Source organism: Sturnira hondurensis, unplaced genomic scaffold (assembly GCF_014824575.4).
Source record: "Sturnira hondurensis isolate 20B ecotype Veracruz unplaced genomic scaffold, ASM1482457v3 Scaffold0010428, whole genome shotgun sequence".
NCBI lineage: Eukaryota > Metazoa > Chordata > Mammalia > Chiroptera > Phyllostomidae > Sturnira > Sturnira hondurensis.
This window is the reverse complement of record NW_028083059.1, coordinates 18,755,137-18,779,814: the sequence shown is the minus strand read 5'-3', so window position 1 is coordinate 18,779,814 and position 24,678 is coordinate 18,755,137.

The window sequence follows — 24,678 nt, the reverse complement described above, 5'->3', positions numbered from 1 at the left end:
TTTTTTTTAAGATTTTTTGAAACTTTATGTTATATAATTTTCTTATATGGGGAGAGTCAAGAGCAAGTCAAGGATGACTGTGGAATAGGGTAAACCTGGAAGTGACGGCCAGAAGTTGTGCTTTAAAGTGGAATGCTAGAGAATGGAGCAGGCTGAATAGGAAAGTTGGTGTATGCTGCTGAGTCTAAAATCCCAGGTAGACATTGAGCCTAACTGGAGAGTGGAAGCAGGATGTTGTGGTCTACAGAGCAAATGACAGTGTGAAGTTACCTTCTGGAATTAATCTGGCATTACAGCGATAGCACAAAGGTAAAAAAAAATCTTGGTAGGTATTTCCAACACCTATGGAAGAGCTGACAAGTGAGCTGAATTCAGTTCGGTGTTTTTATCGGAATTACTGAAGTGAGTGTTTCTATACAACCAGAGAGCATGACCGACCAAAGCAAAGAACCATGCTCTTTCCTGAATCATGCAATCAACTTAGGATATTGTGACCAGCATTTAAGATAAATGAAACTGAATAGAATTGGTAGAAATTGCTGTGGGGCAATGGTTGTTTCACAGAACTCAAACAGATGAACATAGACTGTTTACTCACGATAACTGCCAAGTGAGCATAGTGTAGAAGGAAATATAACAAAGGAAACTCTGATAGTGTGTTGTACTTTTGGTTCTAGAATATCTCAGCAAAGCTTCAGAATTGTGGGCAGTAAAAGGCTCAGAAATATTTCATGGGTCTTATCTGGGGATGAGATAAAAAATAGGAGAAATGTAGTTTTTAAAACTGTCATATTGTTACAGTTGTTGGCATATTGTTAGACAGGGGTTGGCCTGGAGCAGGTGTGCTTTAGGGCAGCCTATGGTATGTAGGTTCTTGACTTCAAAAATATTAAAAGCCACTGCTTTAAGCTGGATAATTTTAACAATGAGTTACCTACTTAGTTACTTGATTCATTGATTTATTTATTTTTTCTTTGCTCAACAAATATTTATTAAATCCTTAACATTCTCCAAGTATTGTAAGACATGTTTGAGTTAACAAGAAGAAGAAGAAAAAATATGGTTCCTGATTTCATGGCGCTTACACTCTAATCTGGGAGATTAACAATAAAGAAGTTTAGCAAGCCCCAAATCATTTCATGTTATGATATAATTTATGTAGGAACAAATCAGGATGCTTGCTGTAGAATAACAGGAGATAACATGATATTGGAAATGTGGTTGATGACGGTGACAGAGGAAGTGACATTTAGCTGAGTTCACTTGAACTTGTTAGATATAAGGGTCAGTCTTCTCAACATCGGATATTTTATAGCCTGTTTCCTATTTATCAGTCACAAGCTTCTCATAAAATTTATAAAGAAAGTTACTTCATTTTCTTCTATAAAATAAAGATCTAATTTTTACAGACTTATAATGGGCTCATCCCCTTAATTATGATACTTTAAATCAAGTCAAACTTATCTTATTTGCCTTTACGTTTAAACAATACATCTGAAAGTATATGGAAGGAAAAGAACTTCTAAAAAATTCTCTAAAGGAATCTTCTAAAAATAACATAAAAAACCAAGTAATTAGCAAAATAGGCTTTATATTCAAAGAGAAATTACCAATTAACCTTCCCCGGGCCCCCTATCAGGAAAGACTGCTAGAGAGTTTAAAAGTGAAGAATTCCTACAGAGGGATGGTCTGATCCATTTCCAGGGATGTCCTTGCTGGAGGCAAAACTTACTTGAAAGAGAATCCCATGTTTACACTTAAGTTTAGGAACCTCTTAGGAGCTGGGTGGGAGCTGTTTGCTGAGAGAAAAACAATGAAGACAGAAGTGGGCTGGCTGACAAAGCCTGTTGGAGCTGTCAGTGGCTTTAGGCTGGGTGTTGAATGTGGCCAAGAAGATTTTTTCCTTTTGAGCTCAACACTAGTGAGATGCAATATGCAAAAACTGCCTAAAATGTATAACCTTAATTTGCTGTAAGGAGAGTGTATAGTGTTTGTATTAAAGTCAGAAGCCCTCTGAATTCAGATACACGTGTGCATGCATGCAGTGTCTACAGCTTCTTATAAGTTACAATGTTTGACCTACTCAGAAAATGGTGAATATGAAAAACAGTGTGGTGATTTCTGGGGAAAGAGGCATGTAAAAGGAACTAAATGGTAATAGAAAAAAATAAAATAAAGATTAAAAAAGAGAAAAGAAAATGTTGAATTTAAAACACTGGGAATGCCCCCACGTCTCCGACAAAACTGCTCAACATGTTCTCTAGTGACCTCCATGGGGCTAGTGCAGTGGTCAGTACTTTACCTGTCAGCTGCTTTTGGCACCATGAGCTATTTATTCCCTTTTCCTGAAAATGCTTTCTCTGCTTGGCTTCTGAGGCAGCTCCTATGTCTGTTTTTCTTTCTTGCTTAACCACCAGAGTGATTTAGGGCTTAGTTTTAGGATCTATTCCCCATCGCCATTCCCAAGATCTCCAGTGCTGTACAATGAGACATTTGGGTCTACGCCCTGGGGCCTCTACCTTGAATACCTGTATCATTTAGACAGTAGCTGTCACTTAATAACTTATATCTCAATTTAACCTTTCTAACATGGAATCCTAATGGTGATGAAGGGAGGCAGAAAGAACATAGGAGAAGTAAACTATGAGCTAAGTGGGACATTGCCAAATGACCTTATCAGTAATCCGCAGTGACACAAGTGGTATAGAGCCTTCCTGAGAATAGATACCAGCAAGAGCCAGGGATGGTTCTATGGGTTGAGCTCCAGAGTGGTGTTCTAAAGAACCTGAAAGGGACACAAATTAGACCAAAAGATAGAGGGTTTAATACCTTCCTGTTCTGGAGTCTGTAACCACAAAGGATCGAGTGAATAGAGGAGGTGGAAGTCCAACCCCTCCCCCCCAAAAAAAACATGAGGCTCCTCATTTGTACTCTGGAATTAAGGACATACTAGATGAAGAAAATATATAGAAAGTAAAATATAGAATTCCTGATACCCTTAGCCTTAGATCAGGGAATGAGGCCTTATTCCAAATCTCATCAGATAAAAGTGGGCAGTGAGGGGAGGGCATAGCCCAGAAAATATGAGTTTTCTTTCTTTCTTTCTCTCTTTCTTCTTTCTCTGTCCCTTTCTCTCTCTCTCTTTCCTCTTTCTCTCGACTTCCTTCTTTCCTTCCTCCCTCCCTCCCTCCCTTCCTTTCTTTCTTTTTCATTCCAGATGAGAAGAGAAAGAGAGATAGACATGAGAGAGAGAGAGAGAGAGAGAGTAATACTGATGTGAGGGAAACCTTGATAAGTTCTGATAAGTTGCCTCCTGCATGCACCCTGACTGAGGACCAAACCTGTAACCTAGGCATGTGCCCTGGCTGGGAATGGAATCTGTAACCCTTTGGTTTATGGGATGACACTCCAACCAACTGAGTCACACTGGCCAGGGCTGACCTGTTTTTTTTTTTTTTTTTTTTTTTGCCATGAATTTGGAGTATCAAAGATGTTTATCAAGTACTACCTGCATATCAGACACCATATATTTAGTTTCATTTAATCTTTGCAATGCTATTAAGAGTTACTTGGCATCCAGCCCTGGCTGCTGCAGCTTAGTGGATTGAGCACGGGCTTGTGAAGCAAAGTGTTGCCAGTTTGGTTCCTGGTCAGGGCACATGCCTGGGTTGCAGGCCAGGTCCCCAGTAGGGGACACATGAGAGGCAACCACACATTGATGTTTCTCTCCTGCTCTACTTCCTTCCCTTCTCCTCTCTCTAAAAGTAAATAAATAAAATATTTTTTAAAAGAGTTAGTTGGCATCCATATTTAGCAGAAAATAAAATTGAGTGTTAATATTGTCCCCAGGGTAACATGGTTTGGAAGTACACAGGATTGAACATTGAACCTAGGGTAATTAAATGATGAAGTTTTTGCTTGTTTCACTGTTTCTGGGTTGTTTTCAATCTTAGCTCTCCATTGGAATCCTCTGGGTAGCTTTTAAAAATGACTTGTATCCAGATGCCCCCTTTAGATATCCTGATCTGATTTGTTTGGTAGGGGTCCAGGTATGTTATTTTTCTTATTTTGATAATTTTCCCCAGTTGATTCAAAGGTACGGTTGAGATTGAAAACTTACTATGCAATGCTTCAGGAGTGGGGTAAGGACTGAGGAGGTGGAGATGAATGGCATTTGGTGAGAATGAATAGAATTTAGTGTATTATAAAATTTTTGAAGTTGGTCCAGGATCAACAGCAGCAGTCATATCTGAGAACTGGTTAGAAATGCAAGAACCTTGAATTAGAAACTAAAGGGATAGGGCTCAACAATCTGCATTTTAACAAGCCTAATTCAAGCTAAGTAAAATTTGAGAATCCTTGGCATGGAGATTAAAGGCTTTGGATTTGAGCTCAAGAAAAACCTAGGTTTCAACTAGCATTCAACATTTAATAGCTATGCACACCACACTAAATTAACTAAGTCAACATCTCTAGGTCTCAATTTCCCTGGGTGTTAAAAAGAGAGGTTAATGTTATTTACTGCTGCAACAAATAATGGAACACTTTATGTAAATCACTTGGCACGTATCTAGTGTTTAATAAATAGTAGCTAATATTAAGGGGTAAGTATTTCAGAGAGAGTAATAAATCAGCAAATGTGCTATAAGTGTAAACTTAGATAAGCCCATCTTTAAAGATCTAGGGAAGACAGTTATGAAAATATAAAGTAGGTAATCAAGAGTTGCATGAGTGCATTATGCCTTAGAAGCAATAGCTAACATTGAAAAATGGAAAAAATATTCAGCCTACCAAATACTTAAAGAGTTATCTTTCTGAACAGAATTTAAATACCTCATGTATGATATTGGCTATGTACTAGTTACATAGTGAGCACTAATATTTCCTACTTTTTCATTTGGTTAGGGTGACTTTTGTCACCTTATTGTTGACTTTTGTCACCATATTGTTGACTTTTTTTCAGTTTTACCTATTTACCCTTTGGATGTTCAGACAATAGATTTGGTCATGCAAAGTACTGATGGCAGATGGGTTGGATTTGGACTTTGGGTTTAAGTACACTCCCTTCTGGGGCCAATCCTCCATCCCTATCTATTCTTCTTTAGAGATCCAAACAGAAAAGCAAGTGCTGAGGGTCACTGGAAGAAAGGCATGTGCTGAGAGAATAAAAGAATTTCTGAGATCTTAAATTAGATCCATCTGTTTACTCCTAGATTTTTTTCTTTTCTCATTAAGTGATAAAGTGTGTGTGTGTGTGTGTGTGTGTGTGTGTGTGTGTGTGAGATATCCTTAAAAGGTTACTAAAGATTATTATCCACCCTAACCTACTCAGAAATATTGCATGTTTTATATATAATAATTACAAAATTGTAATACCAGTAAATAGTCTCACAGGCTATTGAAGTTAGTGTTACCACTAAAATTGGCATACATTTGAGGAGGATGAGCTGTAGTAGAAAAGAAATTGACACAGGCTTGTTTTCTTTGCTGCAGAAGATAATGCAAGTAGATAAATAAAATCCTGGAGATGTTTGAAAACTTTTGAGAAAAAAATGAGAACCCAAACTTACTTGGAGATGGATAGGTAGAAAGAGAAGCAATTAATCAATAAGGAACTATTGACTTGAGAACACTTTCTGGGAAAAATGAAGTACTTGATGTTTAAAAGTGAAGGAGACATTTCATACTCAGACATACACATGAAGAGGGTTAAAAAAAAACCCATCATGGTACTTCAAAGAAAAAAACAAGAGCAATTTACCTGTAGACATAACAGTTCAAATCTTTGTTTTAATAGTTCCCTGGATGTAAGATAAAATGTTGACCTCTTTGAGTGGCTTTTGTTCAAATATGATTTTCATTAACATTCTAGTGGAATGTATAAGTTTTCTATAGAGAATCTAGAATAGGATCATGGCACTTGTGTTAAGAAAGTGGCAATTGTTACATCGAAAGGTACACTGCAATGTAGCAATTTGTGCACTGAAATTCTTTCATTAATCTTATTAAAATTTATTTTTTGCAATGAAAACATAACAGGGGCAGGTATGCATTTGGGTGATCAAAAAGAAAATCTCAATTATGCATTTAAGCAGTTTTCAATAATACATCACTGTGAAATTTATAATACCTTAAGTTTCTAATCAGTACTCTAAATGAAGCAGTTAAACCTCCATGTAACTACTTGTGTCTTTCTTTAGAAAAATACTGGCCAGTAATTTTGTCTTTTATATTTTTTTAAAAAGAGAAATTTATAGCTTAACTGTACTATGGTTAATCTTAACTTGTCAACAGATTATTTGATGTTTGTAGGAGTATTTACTGCTTAAAAAGTGAGGTTATCATAGTAACTAATATATCCTGAATACTCTGCTCATGCAACCTCTGAGATTCAGAGTGGTGTTTCATCTGAATTTTTCTATCAGCTACACTGATTTAAGACACTCTCTTGCACTTTAGACTGCAAAGAAAAATGCTTTCTTTACTGATTATATAAGTTTAAGTATTTTTAGACAGTTTGTTTATAATATAGACAAAATGCCTCTGACATTGGGATATTTTAAAGGTGGAAATAATTTAAAAGCACTTTCACAAGACTTTGGGAATAGCACAGAGGTGGTGGTGGAATATTTGTTTACGTAACTGAGGACTTAGAGTTTTAATTTCAGGAAATCCATTGAAGTAAAAAGGATCAGTCATCGGATGAATATGTTATTCTGAGAAATTCTTCCACAAGAGAGATTACATTTTATTATTGGGAGATTATCTTATTAACTCAGATCATGTAAAGAAAAATAAATCATGTTTAGCTCCTAGTAACGTTTGTTACAAGTTCATATATATATATATGGTTTTTACAGTGAATGAGTGGACTTGGAGTTCTGGAAATTTAATATACCTTCATCTGACTTGTTTTCTTGTTAAGCCGTTCCATATGCTCTTGCCTCTGCTTGGAATGACTTCATCATTTCTTCCCACTTTCATCCTTATCTTGCCCCTAATATTTCTTGGCTTACTTTATTTGTTGTTAAGATCTTAGCTGAGAGGCCATATGTTCCAGAAATATTGTTCTGATTCCCCAGATCTACTCTAAGGCTCCTCCTACATGCTCATATAACACCTATTGAAGATAGTTTTGTGCCTTATTATAATGATTAGTTCATTTGCTTCAGTGTCCTGGAGGGAATGACCAGGATTTTGTTACATGCTGTGGGTTCAAACACCCACCTAGTGCCTGGCCTATCACAGATTTTCAAAAAAAGATGATATTAAATGAACTGTTTGGGTTTCCTGTAACAAAATGCTGCAAACTGGATGAGTTACAAAATCAGGTATGTATTTTTTTCTAGTTCTGGAAGCTAAAATTCCAAAAATAAAATGTTGGCAGAGTTGATTGCTACTGGAGGTTCTGAGAGTGAATCTGTTCCATACATCTCTCTAGCATTTAGCAGTTAATGGCAATACTGGCATCCTTATAGAAACATTATTTCAATCTCTGCCTCTATCTTCATGTGGTGTATGCCCCGGTCTATGTATCCAAGTGTCTTCTCCTCCTTGGTAAGGTCACTGTTGATATTGGTTTAGAGCCTGCTCTAATTCAGTATGATCTTATCTAAACTTGTTTGCATTGGAAAAGACCCTCGTAACTTCAAATAAGATTACAGTCACAGGTACCAGAAGTTAGGATTTCAATATATCTTTTTTAAAAGATTTTATTTATTTATTTATCATTAGAGGGGAAGAAGAGAGGGAGAGAAACATCAATGTATGGTTGTCTTTTGTGCATCCCCTGCTGGGAGTCAGCCTGCAACCCAGGCATGTGCTCTGACTGGGAATGGAACCATGATCCTCTGGTTCGCAGGCCTATGCTCAGTCCATTGAGCTACAGCAGCCAGGGCTCAATATATCTTTTATATATTATATTTTAATGTTTATGAGGTTACAGTTGTTCTGTTTTTCTCCTTTGTCCCTCATTATCCAGATGCCCCTCACTCCCTCAGACAATCTCCATGCCATTGTCCATGTCCATGGGTTATGCATCTGTGCACTTTGGCTACTGTCTTCTCTATGCTCTACTTTATATGCCCATTGCTATTCTTTAACTACCTATTTGTACTTCTTATTTCCTCCATCTTTTTGTCCATTCCCCTGACCCCTTCCCACCTGGCAACCATCAAAACGTTCTCTGTGTCTATGATTCTATTTCTGTTCTGCTTGTTCATTTATCTTGTTTTTTAGAATCAGTTGTTGATACATATTTACTGCCATTTTGTTGTTTGAATGATGGAGGTGCCAGAAGGAGAAGAGAGAGAGCAAGAAATTGGAAACCTACTTGAAAAAATAATGGCAGGAAACTTCCCTAACTTGGTGGAGAAAATGGACATACACGTCCAGGGAGCACAGAGAGTCCAAAACAAGATGAACTCAGAGAAGCCCATACCAAGACACATCATAATTAAAATGCCCAAAGTTAAAACCAAAAAGAAAGTCTTAAGAGCAGCAAAAGTAAAGCAGTTAGTTACCTAAAAGAGAGCTCTCGTAAGACTGTCAGCTGATTTCTCAACAAAAACTTTGCAGCCAGAAGAGACTGGAAAGAAAAATTCAAAATGAAAAGCAAGGACTTCCAACCAAGATTACTCTATCGAGCAAAGCTATCTAGAACTGAAGGACAAGAAAGAGCTTCCCAGACAAGAGAAAGCAAAAGGTATTCCTCATTCCAGCTAACCAATATATGAAATGTTATAAATGGTCTTCTTTAAAAGAAGATAAAAAATATAAACAATAAAATGTCAACGTCACTTTTAGAGGACACAATTCAACCTGCAACAGTAACCATCTAGTATATTTTTGCTTTAGGGTTGGGCTGATAAAAAATTCTGTCTTAATCATGGGCAGATCAGTCACTAAGCTACTAACTAGCTAATTATAATCACTTAACAAGGAACATTTACAGAATGAAAAAAAATACTTGGTTTGCTTATTTTAACAGTTTCAATATCTAGACTTCATGATTTCTTAGAGAACTGAATTATTGATAATAAACTTTTGATTCAGTTGCCAAATATACAAAATAGTTTGCCCTATGGGTACCATTGAAACAATTCTAGAAAGATAAATTCATATGCAGCAACCTCAGAAGTAACTCTGCTCTATTCAGGGCTGCTAATTCTCATGTGTCCCTCAAAGTCTTACATTTCTAATTTGGGTCATCTTTATTTTAAATACACTAAAAGGCAGGGAGAGAAAAGGCAATGGTAAAAGTTATTTTTTGGCATTTAGCAATTAGTTGATTAACATTCAAATTTTATTCAAATTACTATAAGATATGCATCTATTATTTTTGGTTCACCAGATTAGGTTATTTTTAAATTTAATAAGATGCAAAAATAATTAAGTGATTTAAAATATATCATTTAATACTGAACTAGTTTCTCAGTAGTGATGATTGCCAGATTGCACATGAGATTCCAGGGACATGCTCAGCTACAAGGTCCAACAGTCAGCAGGCAGGAGATGGGACCTGGAAACCAGTCCATGTGGGCAAGGACTAGAAAAGATTGCAGATTTCCAGAGAGAGGAAAGCAAAGACTCCCACACTAGCACTAGGGAAAAAAGGGATTTTGATGTGTGTCTGCATGCATGTGTATTTTATGTGCCTGTATGCCTGTTGTATATGGTCTTGGGTTAGGGGTTAATGTGCTTTTGGATCTAATTGGAATTGAATGTGGACAACTGGAAATGTGTCTGAATCTTAATAGGTCTGTGCTTTTGGTATGTAAACAAATATTGCTATGATTGGTAGATGTTTTATAATTTTCAAAAAATGTCTCATAGATTCTTTACATTAATAGGCTTTACTGTCTTAGAATTTATGAAATCCTCATAGGGGCTTCCCTATTTTTATTATTCTGCTAAGCCAGCAGGGGGAAATCATACATTATTATTTGGTAGCCTTCAGAAACATTTTTTCAAACTTTTTAAAAAAAGGTCTACCTTCTTGCTAAAAATTTAAATAACTTAATATAGAGTGCTTATAGTGTTATTCTCATAAGCACATTAATATCAATTCCTAAAGAGCAGAATCAAACTTAAATTCCTTTTTTTCAAGTTAAATAAAAACATACAATACCACAATATTCCTGGTAAAAAGTAATTGGTTGTTGATTATATTCATAATGCTTTCAAAATGCTAACTCCATTTGTGACATAAGAAACTTAATTCCTGAATTTAAATGATGCCGAAGAAAGTAAAGGAAAATTTATAGGTTAGTGCTTAGTGCTAAAAGTGAATTATTTTAATATTCACTACTATATTTTTCATCTACTTTTTAAAAGTTTAAACATGTCTGGAGAAGAAAATAAACATTTTAAATTTCCAGTGACAAACAAGAATAGCTCTTTGTTAACACAACACATAATATGAGGACTCTGTGGCTATTGTTTCTGAGAGTATAAAAGATGATTGCATCATATTGTCTACATTCTGTATTGAAAACACTGTAATGCTTATATGGTTAGTAATGAGATGATCAAAGTCAATACATTGTGCACTTTTGAGCAACATGGAAGGATAACACCATTATTGTTTTTTTTTTGTATATTAGCCTCTGTACTAAGTTAATCATGTTCACTGTTCCATCATCAGTTGTCATTCACTCATTTTGTGAAATTTGAGCATCTGCACTTAATGTTATTGTATTGTTTCTGTTTACTACATCTGGTCGCAATAGACACAAATGACAATTTCATAGCTACACATAAAAGGTAACAAAAAACCCATTCAAAATAGAAACATCTTACTCTGCAACAAGTATACAATCTAAATATGAGTAAGATGTCTACATTTATGTAAATTAGGATGAGTTTATCTTATGGTATGTAAACTCATCTATTTGAAAGGAACTATACATTTTTTAAAAAGTAAATGGCTGAGTAACACTTATTTATGAAATCATAAATACTCTATGATTTTTATATACTGCTAATTACATAGAAATGCTTAAAATTAGAGAAAATAATGCAAATGACCACATATTTAACAAATAGAAAAATATTAAAACAGATAATTATGAAGTAAAAATCAGATTAAAATAATAGAATAAAAACAATTAAAATAGCACTTAATGGAAAAACAAAACTATATAATTTGTATATTTCATGATTTTGGAAAGTGTAATTATTCTGCACACATATGCACACGGACACTGAACACACACTTGCTACAGTGCAGAGGCTAGACTTCGCAAAGGGAGGACAAGCGGAACAAATAGATGACAAGATAGCTGTACCTCCAGATCCGGATCTGTCGTCACCAGGCTGTCTGAGAAAGTGTTGAAGCTAGAATGTACCTAGCAAATAACTCTCAGAAGAATACTCATAAGGGCTATTGAACTGAAACCACAAATGACTAATGAAAGAGGAATTAATCACTTTATTTTGTTGTTAGAGATAAAACTGAGTTATTAGCCTTTCTTTTCACTTCTTGGGTTAAAATTTTAGCCATTTTCTTTTACAAGGGGATTTTCTTTCCCAGAAGGTTTCGGTGTTGGCAGCATAGCAGTTACATGTCAAGTGTAGTGCAAACCAAACCCAAGTTAGTTATTTTTATGGACTAAAAGTAACTCAAAAGTATCAATATTATTTAGATATTAGCAAAAGATATATGGAATAAATGTTAACTTTAAGCACCAAATAAGACATTTAAAAATATGGACAAATTTGGGACAGAATGATTCTTTGGAAGTTAGTCTTTTAGTTAGAGTGTATATTCTATAACAGTAAGGTTATGAATATTTTATCTATTTCCTCACCTGCTTTTCCAAGATTAGCTAACATATAATAGGTACTAAATAACTTTTTAAAAATAAACAGGTTTCCTTTCTTCTTTATTAAATTTATTTGGGTGACACTGGTTAATAAGATCACATAGGTTCCAAATATGATGCATGATCTGTATATTGCATTGATTGCCCACCGCCCAAAGTCAAATAATCTTCCATTACCATATATTTGTCCCCATTTACCCGCATCAGCCATCAACGTCCTTCCCTCTGGTAATCACCATACTGTTGTCTGTGTCTATGAGTTTCAGCTTTATATTCCATACATGAGTGAAATCATATGGTTCTTAACTTTATCTGTCTGAATTATTTCACTTAATACAATATTTTCAAGGTCCATGCATGCTGTCACAAGTGGCACTATGGCATCTTTCCTTATGGATGAGTAGAGTTCCATGGTATATGTACCCATCTTTATCTGATGCTCTGTCAAAGAACACGTTGCTCTATGTCTTGGCCACCATGAATAGTGCTACAATGAACAGAAGGGTTCAAATGTCTTTGCGAATAAATGGTTTTCAGTTTTTTGGGTAAACACTCGAAAGAGGAACTCCTGGTTCATATGGTAACTCTATTCTGAATTTTTTGAGCAACCTCCATTCTGTCTTCCATGGTGACTGTACCAGTTTACCTTCCCATCAACAGTGATGAGAATTCCATTTTCTCTCCAACCTCTCCAACACTTGTTATTACCTGTCTTGGTGATAATAGGCATCCTAATACATGTGAGGTAGTATCTTGTTTCATGTTTATTTGAATTTCCTTATTAGCTAGTGAAGTTGAACATCTTTTTATATATTAATTAGCTATTTGTATGCCTTCTTGGGAGAGGTATCTGTTCAGGTCCTGTGGCTATTTTTAAATTAAATTATTTATTTGTTTGGTGTTGAGTTATATGAATTCTTTATATATTTTGGGTGTTCATCTTATGTTGGAGCTGTTGTTTATCAATCAGCTACCATTCTGGTGGCTGCTGTTTTGTTTTGTTGGCAGTTGCTTTTGCTGTGCCAAAGCTTTTTAATTTGACATAGTCCCATACATTTATTTTTGGCTCACTTCTCTTGCCTTTGAGGTCAAATTCATAAAACGTTTCCTAAGACCAAGGTTCATAGGTTTGTTACCCGTGTTTCCTTACATGTTCATTTTTTGCATGTTGCTTTTCAATTTCTCTCGCACCATTTATTGAAGATGTTTTGTTTCTCCATTGTGTATTTTTGACTCCTTTGTCAAAAATTATTTGCTTGTATACATGTGGTTTTATTTCTGAACTCTCACTTCTGTACCATTGGTCTGTGTGTTTGTTTTTCTGCCAATACCATGCTGTTTGATTATTGCAAATCTGTCATATAATTTGGAGTCAGGTAGCTACCTCTGGCTTTGTTTGTTTGTTTGTGTGTTTGTTTTCCTCAGAATTGCTTCGGTTTTTCAGGTTCTTTTGTTTTCTGTTACTATCAGTATTTAGCTAGTATTTCCTATGTTGATAAAGGACGGAAAGCACAGGTAATTAGACATTGGGTTTAATAAACTGAGAAGCATAAGCTTGTTTGCTCAGCCAAGAAACTGTAGCTTCATATACCTCTGGATAAGAGCCTTTCTCTGCTGAGGGCATTAACACCGCCCACCTCTGGTACTGGATTGTTGGGGAGGTGTAGGGATAGATGCTGGACCATAGAGGTCTGTCCATGTAACCAGAGGGTGTAGACCCATTTGAAGACTGCAAAAATGTAGGGAATTGATTGGTTCTTTTGGATAGCATCTGGTTCGTCCCAGACCCAAACTCCTGGTAATAATTCCAGGGAAACAAATAAGTCTCTCTCTCTTGCTTGCAACCAGGACTTACACAGTACATTTGCCTGTGCTCTCCACATGTAAGAACCCCACTTCCCCCAGTAATAGATTCATACTAACCTGATTATTTTTTTGTTCTATTTCTTTAAAAATGACATTGGGATTTTGATGGGGGCTACATTAAATCTGCGTATTGTTTTGGGTAATATGGCCATTTTAACTATGTTGATTCTTCCAATCTGTGAATAGGAATATCCTTTTGATTTCATTTTTTTTCAGTCTTTTTAAATAATGCTTTGTAGTCTTCAGTTTTCACATACTTTGTTGTTCATTCCAGGTATTTTATTCTTTTTTTGCAGTTGCAAAGAAATTTTTACAATTTATTTCTGAAGTTTAATTGTTAGTATATAGCAAAACAGTGGATTTACATACCTTGATTTTTGTATCCTATAACTTTACTGTATTTGTTTATTGTTTCTAATAGGTTTTTTTTTTGGTGGAGTCCTTAGAGTTTTCTGTACATAGAATCAGATCATCTCAAAGCTGAGACTTTTACTGTTTCATTTACACTTTGGGTGCCTTGGTTTCTTTCTTCCTTTCTTTTTTCTTTTTTCTTTCTTTTTCTTTTCTTTTCTTTTTTTTTTTTTTTTTTTTTGCCTTATTGCTCTGGCTAAAAACTCAAGAACTGTGTTGACTAAGAGTGGTGAGAGTGGGCATACTTGTCTTGCTTTTAGATTTTATAGGAAAAGCTTTCAATTTTTCAACAGTGGGTGTAGTATTGCCTGAAGGTTTATCATATGTGGGCTTGATTGTGTTGAGGTACTTTCCTTCTATACCCATTTTATTGAGTATTGTAGTTGTCAATTGATGTTGTATCTTATGAAATGTTTTTTCTGCATCTATAATAAGATAATAGAATTTTTATCCCTTGTTTTGTTAATGTGGTATATTACACTGGTCAATTTGCATATGTTAAACCATTCTTGTGCCTTGGAATGAGTTCTACTTGGTCATAATGTAGTATTTTTTAATGTATTGTTGTATTCAATTTCCTAGAATTTTGCTGATGATTTTTGCATCTGTATTCTTCAGACATTTGGTCTTTAGGTTTGGTGTGTGTTATCCTTGCCAGATTTTGGTATCAGTGTTATGTTGACCTATATAATTTCTTAAGAAGTATGGCCACTTCCTCTTTTTTCTTTGAAAAGCTTGAGAAGGATAGGTATCAGATCTTTTTTGAATATGTGGTAGAATGACTAGTGAAGTTATATGGCCCTGGGCATTTATTTTGGGGGGAGGTTTTTAATAGTTATTTTAATTTCTTCACTGTTGATTGGTTTATTTAGATTTTCCAATTCTTGATGATTCAGTCTAAGGAGGTAATGTATTTCTAGACACTTACATATTTCTTTCAGGTTATTAATTTGGTGGCATATAGTCTTTTGAAGTATTCTAGTATGACTTTTGTATATCTATGCTGTTTGTGGTAAATTTCTGATTTACCACATTTCTGATTTACCATGTTTCTGATTTCGTTTATATGAGTATTTTGTTTTTATTCTTTAGTCAATATCATTAATCTTTACTAACAACCAGCTCTCTTATTGATTTTTGTGAGTTCTTTTTGTTCTCTATTTCATGTAATTCTGCTCTGAATTTCTTATTTTCTTCTTCTGAGTTTGGGCTACTCTTGTTCTTTTTTTTCTAGTTCTTTAAGATGTAATATTAGGTTGTTTACTTGGGATTTCCCTTTTTTGAGCAATCATGTACACTGCCCTCTTATTACTGCTTTTGCTGCATGACAGAAGTTTTGATATGTCATATTGTCATTCTCATTTCTCTTTATATATCCTTTGAGCTCACCTTTTTTAAAAATTTATTTATTTACCTTTAGAGGGGAAGGGGAGAGGGAGAGAAACATCAATGTATGGTTGCTTTTTGTGTGTCCCCTGCTGGGAATTGGCCTGCAGGGAACCGGCCTGCAACCCAGGCATGTGCCCTGACTGGGAATCGAACCGCGATCCTCTGGTTTGCAGGCCTGTGCTCAATCCACTGAGCTACACCAGCCAGGGCTACACCTTTTTTTTTGACCCAGTTATTTATTAGTAGTATGTTGTTTAATTTCCACATATTTGTCAGTTTCTTTGCTTTTTGCAGTTGATTTTAATTTTGCAGCATTGTGGTCAGAGGATATGCGTGGTGTGATTTCAATCTTTTTGAATTTACTGAGGCGAGTTTTGTGACGTAGCATATAGTTTATCCTTGAGAATGTTCCACATATACTGGAGAAGAATGTACATTATGAAATTCTGGGATCAATCGCTCTGTAAATGTTAAGTACGTCCATTTGTTCTGTTTCATTTAACCCTGCAAGGATCACAGTAAAAAAATTACAACATAGGTTGCATGTATCCAAGTGATACATTCACTACTAGTATGTGCTGAAATGAGATAGAAAAATTTAAAATGGCCAATTTGCGTTTATTATACTTATATAATAAAATGCAGTATTTTAAATTTATTTTGTTACAATCTAGAAATTATTTAACAAAAATATAAAAAAATAAAAACTTTTAAAATAATGGACACATAGATATTGCTAAAAATAAAACCAAAATATCTTTAACATTAATTAATCAGAATCTTCAATAGTTGGCTTTGCAAAATGTTTGAAACAGTCATTGAAAACAATATTGCTATGCTCAAGACATAAATGCCTTTCACAACATGGCAAAAATATTTTGATAAGCAACTTATTTTGGATACATAGCAACCAACACATCTTCTTCTTTTTCTGCCCATCGAGGGAGACATATCTATGTCGTTGCTAGAATCCTTCAATTTGTGTTTGAAATTGATGACGTTTCAGGTGTAAAGGCTTATGCACACCTGAATAAAATTCTGAACACCTTTTTATTTGTTCTAACATTGAGTTATGAGATTTATAATAAATATTCTGTGCCTTATTTTCATATTTTTGCTCAGCATATCAATAGTCTGAGCATTTATTCTTGCAATATTCAAAATTGTGTAGAATATAACCATAGGCCATATTCCAGTGTTCCTGGCTATATTACATATGACTATCATTTGGTCCACGATGTCAATTCCTGACTTGGTTTGTTTGTAATATTCTATCATGCCAGGCTTTTGCAAATGTAAATTTATGGTGTCATTGAAATGCATACTTGAAACTAAAATTATGTTTTTCCCTTTTTCGGTATATGAGATACCAGTGTGCAATCTGCACCATAAGCAACAAGTTGGATTCCTCAGGCCTGTTTTTAGAAGACGTTAATTCAGCGGATAGCTGACATTTATTTTTATGAACCGTACCTACCTATGAAAGTCACTTCTTTTTTAAGTCAGAGATAAGATTTATATCAGTGAACCAGTTATCTGCTGTAATATTATGTTCTATGAGTAAATGGGTTCTGCAAATCTCTTGATTATGTCTCCTGGGTTATTACTAATCAAGTAAAGACCTCTGGGCTGCTTCCTGGCATATAGTTCAAGATTTCCTGTGTAAAATACTTTTGAATCGGCCACAGCAGACATTTTATACCATATTTACCAGGCTTGGGTGGAATATATTGTCTAAACCCACATTTACCTCTAAACCCAGGTAACATTTTGTCTATTGTTACATTGGCCCATAAAGTAATGACTTACAATTTTCTACAAATGCTGAGAAAATATCTTTCATAGCCACTAATTTGTGCATTTTCGGGAGTCTGAGTGGGTAAGTTTGTCATCAGACATGATATAATTTTGAATATATCTAACTCTCTGTAAAGATATCATAAATCTAAAAGATTCAATCCTACTACCATCTGTAGCCCATAAATCCTGCAAATTTAGCTGATCACTGCTATGTAAACCAGCTAGATTAAGAGACCTAAAAGTGCTTTAAATTCTGCTTTGTCTATTTGTTCAGCATCTCTTTTTCATGAAAACCAGCTCAAGACAGAAGTGATGTATTTATTTGTATATAAATTTGTATAGATCTAATCTTTTAGATCTAAGATATTATTTGTGATAAAGCAGTTCCATGTTGCTTCTGTCGTGGCATTTTTTTGCATTTGGCGAAACTAATGATAGTTGACACAAAATATTTAGCAGCTGTTTCCCCATTCATCTTTTGCCTTTTTATTGGATTCCCCCTTCTATTTCGATTTTTTATCCTTCCCCCCATCCCAAAAAACCCCAAACTCTTCATTCATGTCTAATTCATCTTTATTTTCTTCACTGTAAATATCTTGCTCAGTATCCAAATCTTCTGAATAAACTTCTACATAATCTTTATTTATTGTTTCTTAAATCAACTGTTTTATTATTAACCTTATTAAGAGTCTTCTTTTTAATATATTTTATTTATTATGCTATTACAGTTGTCCCATATTTTCTCCCCTTTATTCCCCTCCATCATGCATCCCCCTCCCACCAGTGTTCCCCCACTTTAAATTCATGTCCATGGGTCATACATATAAGTTCTTTGGCTTCTCCATTTCCCATACAATTCTTAACCTCTCCCTGTCTATTTTGTACGTACAATTTATGCTTGTTACTCCTTATACCTTTCCTCAAAATCTCCCAGCTTGCCTTCCCCACTGATAATCCTTCAAGTGCTCTCCATTTCTGTGATTCTGTTCCTGTTCCAGTTGTTTGTTTAGTTTGTTTGTTGGTTGGTTTTAAGTTCAGTTGTTGGTTATGAGTTTGTTGTCATTTTACCATTCATATTTTTGATCATCTTCTTTTTGTTAGATAAGTCCCTTTAACATTTCACATAATAAGGGCTTGGTGATGATGAATTCCTTTAACTTGACCTTAGCTGGGAAGCACTTTATCTGCCCTTCCATTCTAAATAAAAGGTTTGGTGGATAGAGTAATCTTGGATGTAGGTCCTTGCCTTTCACAACTTCAAATATTTTTCCAGCCCCTTCTTGCCTGTAAGCTTTCTTTTGAGAAATCAGCTGATAGTCTTATGGGCACTCCTTTGTAGGTAACTATCTCCTTTTCTCTTGCTGTTTTTAAGATTCTCTTCTGATCTTCAACCTGGGTAATGTAACTATGATGTGATTTGGTGTGTGCTTCCTTAGGGCCAATTTCTTGGGGACTCTCTGAACTTCCTGGAACTTCTGGAAGTCTATTTCCTTTGTCAGATTGGGGAAGTTTTCCTTCATTATGTTTTCAAATAATTTTTCAGTTTATTGCTCTTCCTCTTCTTTTGGCACCCCTATGATTCACAGGTTGTAACATTTAGAGTTTCCAAGCCTCTCCTCATTTTTTTGAATTCTTAATTCTTCATTCTGTTCAGGTTGAATGTTTGTTTCCTCCTTCTGTTCCAAATCATTGATTTGAGTCCTGGTTTCCTTCCTTTCACTGTTAGTTTCCTGTGTATTTTACTTTAATTCACTTTACATAACTTTCACTTTTTCCTTTATTTTGTGACCATACTCAAACAATTTTGTGAGCATCCTGATTACCAGTGTTTTGAACTATGCATCTGATGGGTTGGCTTTCTCTTCATTGCTTAGTTCTATCTTTGGAGCCTTGATCTGTTCTTTCATTGGGCCATTTTTTTTTTCTCAGCATGCCTGTTATGTAGTAAGGAAGAGAGCCTTAGATATTTGCCAGTGTGGGGCAACCCACTTTACTGTGTTGTGGCACTGTATATGGTGGAAGGATCTGAGAGGGAACAATGCCACTTGCTTGGCTCTCAGCTGGCTTTCAGTCACTTTCTCCGCTACTGACAAGCAAATTTGGCCCTTCTGGTACTAATTTCTAGGTGGTTGGTTTTGTGTATGTTCTATGACCCTGTGGGTCTCTTCAATGAACTCTCCTGTGAGACTGGAAATTTCTCCAGCCACTGCAATCCCCACAGGTTTTTACAGCCACAGGTTTTGAGCCTTTATTTCCCTGCATGGGAGCCCTGGGTTGCATGGTCTATCTTGCTTCCCAGTTGTTCCTCCTGGTTTATCAACAGGTAAATGTGGTGCTGCTCCATCCACCAGCTGCCACTTTACCTTCCCCGGTCTTGCTGTCTTGCTGCAAGACAAGTCACTGTCTTGCTGTCTTGCTGGACAGTCACTGTCTTGCTGCAAGTCCTCTCCACCCTGGCTGCCCATCACCGCCTCTCCTACCTGTCTGGATAAAGATTTCTTTAACTCCTTGGTTGTTAGACTTCCATACAGTTTGATTTCCTCACAGTTCAGATTATTTTTGTTTTTAAATTTGTTATTGTCCTTTTGGTAGTGTATGGAGGCGAAGCGTATTTACGTACACCTATAATCTTCATCTTCTAAATCCCTTTCTTTTTTTTTAAGGATTTTATTTATTTTTAGAAAGGGCAAGAGAGAGAGAAAGAGGGAGGGAAGTATTAATGTGTGGTTATCTCTCAAGCTCCCTGCACTGGGGACCTGGCCCAAAACCAAGACATGTACCCTGACTGGGAATGGAAAGGGCAACCCTTTGGTTCACAGGTTGGCATTCAATCCTCTGACCCACAACAACTAGAGACTGAATCCCTTTGATTTTCACATTTGAATCTATCTCATCATTGGATTCGAGAAGTATTTGCTGAAGTTCCTTGACATCTCTTGGATTATTGAATCAATATATTTTTACAGCTACTTTCAATGATGAGTGAAAAAAGATAACAACGCTGACTTTGAAGTTTATACTCATATACACCAACAACTACACCGACACTGACTTTGGATGTTACAGTATCTCTCAGATAAAACTTGCTATTGAATTTCAGAGATCCTTTTGAAACACAAATTATAACCAAATGGATGGCTTATACATTATGGTTTAACATCAGTCATGCACAAACATACAATTATTCATGACCTTGAACCTATACACCGTATAAGTAACAATATTTAAGAAAAGAGTTTGTATCTCTCGGATCAGCTGCAACCTCTGCAGGATTAAGGCAGATATTTATTGATTTCCTGTTTGGATGATAAATGGAGTATTAAGATCCCCAGCTATGATTGTGTTTTTGTCTGTTTCTTCCTTTAGTTCTGTTAGTAGTTGCTTTATATTTTGGTGCTCCCTGATTGGGTGCTTATATATTAAGAAGTGTTATGTCTTATTGATGTAGTGTCCCCTTTACCATTATAAAATGTCCATCTTTATCTTATGTTACATTTGTTATCTTGAAATCTATTTTATCAGGTATCAATATGTCTACACTTGCTTTTCTATAGATATTATTTGATTGGAGAATCATTTTCCACTTTGCCCTTTGAGTCTAACTTGTCTTTGCAGCTTAGACATGTCTCCTGAAGGCAGCATATGGTTGTGTTTTATTTTTTTATCTAATTGGCTACTTTGTACAGTTTTATTGGTGAAGTCAGTTCATTTGCATTTATGGTAATTATTGATGCATGAGGATTTTCTATAGCTATTTTATCTTTTGTTTTCTAATACCTCAGTGTCTCCATGGTTCTTTTCCTTTGTGTTTCTGTCTGTTTTCATTTGGTCGTATTCCATTACTTTTTCCTCTGTTTTTCTCTCTTTTTTAAAGCTATGTATCTCAGTTTCTTCTTTTTAAAATTTTTGTGTGTGTGGTTACCATTAAGTTTATGAGAAGGAAAGTTTTGTGTGTGTTTATACACATACACATATATATATGTATTCTTTTTAATGCATCTGATCTCCATCCTCCTTTGCAAATTCAGACTTTTACCTTCTTCCCTTATTGTTTTTGTTGTCATAAATTATTCCTGCTTATGCTGTAAGTTTGTTGGTGATCTTACTTGTAGTTTTGTGACCTTTTGTTCTATGTTGCAGGTAGTATAGAGTGTTTCCTACAATGAAGGTTTCAGTGATCGATTCCTCACCTTTTGTGTGTCTGAAAAAGTCTTTACTTTTCCTTCATATCTAAAGGACAACTTTACTGGCTGTATTATTCTTGGCTAGTAATTTTTCCACTCTCTTTGATTTTGTAGAAATTCTGCTGAGAAGTCCAATGATAATATAATGGTCTTTCCTCTACAGGTTACTTTCTTCTTTTTTCTGGATGCCTTGAGAATTTGTTCTTTGTCATTAATTTTTGACAGTCAATGCAATACGCCTTGGAGAAGGCCTTTTAGGATTGAGGCAATTAGTTATTCTCTTTTCTTCTTGGTTTCAAGGATCTATCTCTTTCCATAGGCCTGGGAAATTATCATCAACTATTTATTTAAATAGGCTCTCGGTTCCCTTCTTTCTCTCTTCTCCTTCTGGTATGCCTGTTATTCTTATATTGCTCTTTCTGATGGAGTCAAATAATTTTCATAGAGTTTCTTTTGTTTCTTTTTTATGCTCATGTTTTTCTCTTCTTCCATCTGTATCATTTCTAAATTTTTATCTTCATTATTACTAATTATATTCTCCATTTTCTTAGCTCTATTTTCTATGCTTGCTAGTTCAGTCTTGACTTTTTTATTGGGTTCTTCATCGCCAGAACTTTTTTAAAGTTTCAGTCTATTTGGTAAAGCATTTAGTTTGTTGTTTGGTTTTCTAAGTTCATTAGACTGCTTATCTGTATTTTCTTATATCTCATTGAGTTTTTTCAGAACTGCAGTCTTGAATTCTCTGTTATTTGTATCACATATTTCTGTGTCTTTAAGTTTATTTTCTTGAGGTTTTTCATTTCCTCTCTAAGCTCTCTCACTTTCTTGGTTATTCATGGTATTTGGCAGATTGTTTCTCTGTCTAGGCATCTATGTATGAGTCACACTTTCCTAGCAGATTGATTTAAAGAGTTCTTTATATTCTCTTCCAGTAATGGCACTAAATCACAAATTTTTAGCTCTCTTGTCCTTCTCTGGCTTTTCTGATCTCTCTAGGGCAGTGTTCCTTGGGTAGGTGGTTTCCTTTTCTGTGATCTAGTTGCCCAAGTCCTAGAAAACCAGTTCTGCAGGGGAATGCAGTGGGCTCCAAATTCTTGAAATCCCAGTGCCGTAGCCTGATGTTGATTTCAGTATAGCAATGATGTGGCGGAGGAGGTGACCTGGAGGAACCCAGCCAGCTTTGTGATGGTGACCTCAATCTTTGTGGGGTCCCCCTGCAATCTGACCCCAGGACCAGTCACAGAGTGCATCCTTTGCTCAGAGAAAAAAGTGATTCTGTAGGACCAGTTCTCGGATTTGTAGATAACGTGCTCTGCAACCTGACACCAAAAGTGAAGGGAGGCAAGCCCTGGAGGTTACCTCCAGGCTGGTAAGGTGGTCAGGCTCTGTGGCTTTGTTTCTATGTCTCATATGCCAACCACCCAACAACCACGGCTGCACCTTTGTGCTGTGTCCTTGACCAGGTTTCTGTGCTCGGCCGCAGCTTGTACTCTCTGCTCCTACTGGAATGCCCACTGAATCTCTCTTGCCTGAAGGGAATGCCAGCCACAACCTGATTGTTCTCTCTAGGCTGAGCTCTGGTTTAAGTGCCTGGTTGTAGGACTGCATCACTGGTTTGTCTCAGCTTTTTTCCTTCTTCTCCTCTCCAGGTCACTCTCTTTTGTCCATTAGATATTTCAACGTGCAGATCTCTTCTGATGTGTTTGTATATCAGACAGGGACTCTTTTCTTGAGTTTTCGCTGTTTGATTGTTGAAACTTCAAGGAGAGGGACCAAGGGAATCTCACATGCCGTTACCCTTCTGGTGTCACTCTCTCCTTTCAATTTATTTAACTTAATTTGGAAATGCAATCATAGAAAATCACATGATTTTTTAGCTTTGCCAATTGAAGATCAGAATTGATTTTATAATAAACATAATATGATACATGGCAGATTCAAATACATGGATTATATATTATCCAAGATCCATTTATATTTCCTGTCATTTATGTTGCCATTTATAATATGCCTCATGGTATTTTAGGAGCCACTATATAGTCTAACAAAAAAGTGCTAGGGCTCTTAGCTTGAAATGTTCACTTGCATTTAATATTACAAAAATTTACATGGTGAGATTAAATGGCCCGAAGTTCAAGTGTGTTAAGATAAAATGGAAATAATGCAACCAACTGCAATCATATTGTGCCAACATTTAGGCAGTGCATAGAGGAAAGACACAATAGGTTTTGAAATCAATCAAATTAATCATAGCTTAGACTGGGAAATAGAGAGGAAAAGATTGCTACTTATGGGGTCATGCTGTGATGATAAAGGGAACAGATCTGATCATTTGGTTACAGAGCTACAGATACAGAGTTATGGAAGTACTTCCCAAGTGACTAGTTTCTGGTAATGTGGTATTTCTCCTGCTTGGGAACATGCATAGAATATCTCTTATAACTCACGATATGTTTTAAATTTGGGCCCCAAATACAACCAAAAGTATGCAAGTTTTATATCAATCAACAATTTATGATATACTGAAAACAACATAGAAAAAGGAGTTAACGGTGTGAAATTGAAACACAATATCAGAGTAGAAGCTCTTGAAAAATATGAGACAGAGACATATAAATGTAATAGTAGGCTTATGCCTTTTGTTTTAGTGTCATGTTGACCTCTTAAAACATTGTGTGTGTGTATGTGTCCAGTATTCATCCAACTCTACACTAAGTAGGTAATTTGTGTGTCTGGAATGCTGACTGAGGAAAAACAAATGAGACTGGAACTATTTTCATGTCTGCTCCTACCTGCTTCTTCCTTGAGTCCAATGGTGCCATCTAAAGAAATCTCTGAATGGCATGATGTATTTGCTAGTAATAAGCATTTACTTGTACCATGAAATGATGGTTGGTGATAATGGCCTCTAAGAATTTTAAAAGCAAGACTCTGTGAAATATATAAATGCTGAATTCTTGGGACATAGTAAAAATAGAGTATATATTTGAAATAAAAGCAAATTTCACTAAAATTCAGATAAGAGTCTCTGTGATTTACGACACATTGCTTATTCTCTTTTCCTTCATTTCCTCATTTATTAAGTGGAGATATTAACATCTATTTCATGTAGCTGCTGTGAAGATAATGATATGTGTGAACTACTTACTGGAGCACCTGACAGAAGATATTTAATTGACCAACAACTATTTCTACAGCCCACA